Here is a 4,877-nt window from a genome sequence, read left to right as displayed (position 1 = left end):
AGGCTACAGTGAGCTGTGAATGCATCACTACACTGCAGCCTGGGCTTCAGAGTAAGACTCTGTCTCTAAAAAAAAGAATAGAAAAAAATTTTAAGGTATACTTTACATACAGTAAAATTCACCCTTTTTAGTGTATAGCATTGTGAGTTTTGACTATGGTCATCCACCACAGTCAAGATGTAAAACAGTTCCCTCAGCCACAGTTCCCTGGGCCCAGTTATAGTCAAACTTTCCCCAGGCCCTGTCCCTGGCAACTACTGATCTGTTTTCTATCCCCATAGTTTTTATTTTTTATTATAAATTTTTTTATTTTAGAGGTGGGGTCTCACTCTCTTATCCAGGCTGGAATTCACTTGTATGATCACAGCTCACTGCAGCCTCAAACTCCCGGGCTCAAGCGATTCTCCTGCCTTGGCCTACTGAGTAGCTGGGACTACAGGACTGTGCCACCATGCCCAGCTAATTAAAAAACAAAACAAAACAAAACAAAAAAATTTGTTTGTAGATTCGGGGTCTCACCCTTATCATCTTGCCCAGGATGATCTCCAACTCCTGGCCTCAAGTGAGCTTCCCACCTTGGCCTCCCAAAGTGTGGGGATTAGAGGCATGCGCCACCTCCGGTCCCTGTCCCTGTCCCTATAGTTTTAACCTTCCCGAAATATATAAATGGAAACATAAGGTATGTAGGTTTTGAGTTTAGCTTCTTTCATTTAACATAAGGCAATCGACACATATCCATAATGCTCTATACATCAATAGTCATTCCTTTTTATTGCTAAATAATACTTCACTGATGGATGTACCACATATTAGTTATACTCTAATTTAGGTACATCTGGGTTTTTTCCATTTTTTCTCATTTATGAATAAAGCTGCTATAAACGTGGATTTTCTCTTTTAAAAATTGTTTTGGGGACAGGGACTGGTCTCACTGTGTTGCTCAGGCTGATCCGCAGCTCCTGGACTCAAGTAATTCCCCCACCTCAGCCTCCTGAGTAGCTGGGACTACAGGTACACACCAGCATCCCCAGCCATAAATTTTCATTTCTCTTGGGTAAATACCTAGGAGTGGGATTTCTGGGTTTTATGATAAATGTTTAATTTTATATAAAACAGTCAAATTGTTTCCCAAAGAGACTATATTATTCTGTATGGCTACTATATTATATGAGCATTCCAGTCACTTTGCATTCTTGCCAGAACTAGGGTTTGTTGGGGTTTTTTTTTTTTTTTTAAGCTATTCTAATAGATGTGTAGTGGTATTACACTTTGGTTTTAATTTGCATTTCCCTAATGACTAATCATGTTTAACATTTTAGCAGCTGGGTGCAGTGGCTCATGCCTGTAATCCTAGCACTTTAGGAGGCTAAGCCAGGTGGATCACTTGAGTCCAACAGTGCAAGACCAGCTTGGGCAACATAGTGAGACCCCCGTCTCTACAAAAAAAATTAAAAATTAACTGGGCATGGTGGTATGCACCTGTAGTCCCAGCTACTCAGAAGGCTGAGGTGAGAGGATGACTTGAGCTGGGTAGGTTGAGGCTGCAGTGAGCCGAGATTGCACTGCTACACTCCAACCTGGAAAACAGAGTGAGATCCTGTCTCAAGAAAAGAAAAAAATTTTTTTTGCATGTGTTTATTTGCCATCTATATATTATCTCTGTGGAAGTGTCCATTCAAATACTTTTTTTTTTTTTTTGAGACAGGTTTTCACTGTGTTGCCCAGGCTGAGTGCAGTGGGGGTGATTACCAGGTTGTTACCAGAAAGGGGTCCCAATTTAGGCCCTAAGAGAGCGTTTTTGGATCTCACACAATAAAGAATTTGAGGTGAATCCATGAAGTCAAAGCAAGTTTATTAAGGAAGTAAAGGAATAAAAGAATGACTACTCCATAGGCAGAGCAGCCCCAAGGACTGCTGGTTGCCCATTTTTATGGTTATTTCTTGATTACATGCTAAATAAGGGGTGGATTATTCATGCCTCCCCTTTTTGGACCATATAGGGTAGCTTCCTGACATTGCCATGGCATTTGTAAACTATCATGGCGCTGGTGGGAGTGTAGCAGTGAGAACGACCAGAGGTCACTCTTGTGGCCTTCATGGTTTTGATGGGTTTTAGTCGGTTTCTTTACTGCGACCTGTTTTAACAGCAAGATCTTTATGACCTGTATCTTGTGCTGACCACCTATCTTATCCTGTGACTTAGAACACCTTAACCTCCTGGGAATGCAGCCCAGCAGGTCTCAACCTTATTTTATCCAGCCCCTATTCAAGATGGAGTTGCTCTGGTTCAAACACCTCTGACAAGGTGAGGTCAGAGCCCTGGCATCGGAAATTGGTTGATTTGCAGGTTGGGAAGAAGAATTTACTGACAATAGTATAGATTTGAAAAGGAAAGTTTTATTAGATAGAAAGTACACTGCAGAAGAGTGCAGCCAGGTGCATCAGCAAGAGAACTGAGCATGCCACGGTGGATTTTCCTTAGGGATATTTATGGACCTTAAAGCGAGAGTTTAAGGGTAATTTAGACCATATTAGCGCACATAAGTCATGATTTTGTTTTTTTTTTTTTTGAGACGGAGTCTCGCTCTGTCGCCCGGGCTGGAGTGCAGTGGCCGGATCTCAGCTCACTGCAAGCTCCGCCTCCTGGGTTCCCACCATTCTCCTGCCTCAGCCTCCCAAGTAGCTGGGACTACAGGCACCGCCACCTCGCCCAGCTAGTTTTTTTTTTTTTTTGTATTTTTTAGTAGACACGGGGTTTCACCGTGTTAGCCAGGATGGTCTCGATCTCCTGACCTCGTGATCCGCCCGTCTCGGCCTCCCAAAGTGCCGGGATTACAGGCGTGAGCCACCGCGCCTGGCCTAAGTCATGATTATTGATTACATTTGCAGACATTTTGCCATCTTAATGTCAGCAAGGGTTGCACAATGAGTTTCAACATGCATGCATTCTGGAGATGTATAGAAATTCTAGTTATGTATAAATTTTGAGGAAAGAGGTCTGGAACCAGATGCTCACTTTAGGTAACAGGGAAGGCTAATTACTTCTAAATTCCTCAGATAAGGAGTTTTGCCTCTGGATGGCCTACTTGATGGTCACCAGGTGATCTTTGTTCTTCTCAGCGATCACAGCTCACTGTAGCCTTAACTTCCCTGGCTCAAGCAATCCTCTCCCCTCAGCCTTCTGAGTAGCTGGAACCACAGGCATATGCCACCATATTTTTTGTGGAGACAGGGTCTCGCCATGTTGCCCAGGCTGGTCTTGAATTCCTGGGCTCAAGCAATCTGCCTGCCTTGGCCTCCCAAAATGCTAATATTATAGGTATGAGCCACGGTGCCTGGCTCATTTCTCATCTTTTAAAGTAGGGTTGACTTTTTATTATTGAGTTTTCTGAGTTCTTTACATATTCTGGATTCTTTTATCAGATGTAAGTTTTGCCAAAAAAAAAAAAAAAAAACTCCCCATTTGTGGCTTCTCTTTTCATTCTTTCAACAGTGTCTTTTGAAGAGAAGTTCTTCATTTTGATGAAGTCCAAGTTATTGATTTTTTTTCTTTTACGAACTGTACTTTTGGTGTCATATCTAAGAAATCGTGGCCTAACCCAAGTTCACAAATGTTGGTTTTACATTTATGTCTATGATCCATTTTGAATTAATTTTTATGGGGTGTGAAGTATAGATTGAGACTCCTTTTTTTTGCACCTGGATATCTAATTGTTCCATCTTCATTCCTTAAATACACTGTACTTTTTCCATTGAATTATTTTTGCCTGTTTGTCAAAAATCAATTGACCATATACGTATGTAACAGGACTACTAGGTTTGTATGCCTGCTGCCACAGCAACAGACCAATACACTGACAGCAAGGTTTGCAGCAGAGAAAGAGTTTATTAATTCCAAAGTGCCAGACAAGGAACAGGAGGAATTCTCAAGCCTCAAATCCATTTTCTCTAGGATTTTCTGGGCAAAGGTTTTTAAGGGGATCATGGAGGGTGAGGGGCTAGAAAACTGAGGTCATTGATTAGTTGGAGTAAAGCAGATGAAATAATCAGGATGTGTTGACCCGGTGCAGTGGCTCAAGCCTGTAGTCCCAGCACTTTGGGAGGCTGAGGTGGGCGGATCACCTGAGGTCAGGAGTTCAAGACTAGCCTGGACTACATGGTGAAACCCTGTCTCTACTAAATATATAAAAGTTAGCTGGGCAAGGTGGCGCGTGCCTATAGTCCCAGCTACTCAGGAGATTGAGGCAGGAGAATCACTTGAACCTGGGAGGAGGAGGTTGCAGTGAGCCGAGATTGCGTCATTGCACTCCAGCCTGGGCGACAGACCTAGACACTGTCTCAGAATAATAATAATAATAATCAGGATGTGGAAACTGCATTCTTCCATGAATCAGCTTTCTGCTGGGCCCCTCAGACCAGCTGGTGTGGGTAGTTTTGTTGTATGCAAAACCCAACGGAGAAACTCCATGGAAAACTTTTAATCTCACAAGGCCTTAGATTTCATCTACAGAACAGAAAAAGAACAGTCTTGTGACAAGGACTACCAATATCCTGGGGTAGTAAGCAGAGAGCAGCCACAAGGAAGTGGGCCAAAGAGCAAGCTGGCTTAATGATGACTGCTAACTGTGCTACAAGCCTGGTTGAATTTTTTCTTCTCTTAATCGATTTTTTTTTTTTTTTTGAGACGGAGTCTTGCTGTATCGCCCAGGCTGGAGTGCAGTGGCGTGATCTCGGCTCACTGCAAGCTCCGCCTCCCGGGTTCATGCCATTCTCCCGCCTCATCCTCCGAGTAGCTGGGACTACAGGCGCCCGCCACCACGCCCGGCTAGTTTTTTGTATTTTTAGTAGAGACGGGGTTTCACCATGTTAGCCAGGAT

This window comes from Colobus angolensis, unplaced genomic scaffold (genome assembly GCF_000951035.1).
Source record: "Colobus angolensis palliatus isolate OR3802 unplaced genomic scaffold, Cang.pa_1.0 Scaffold15, whole genome shotgun sequence".
NCBI lineage: Eukaryota > Metazoa > Chordata > Mammalia > Primates > Cercopithecidae > Colobus > Colobus angolensis.
The sequence above is the reverse complement of the archived record's forward strand: the minus strand, read 5'-3'. Positions refer to the sequence as shown.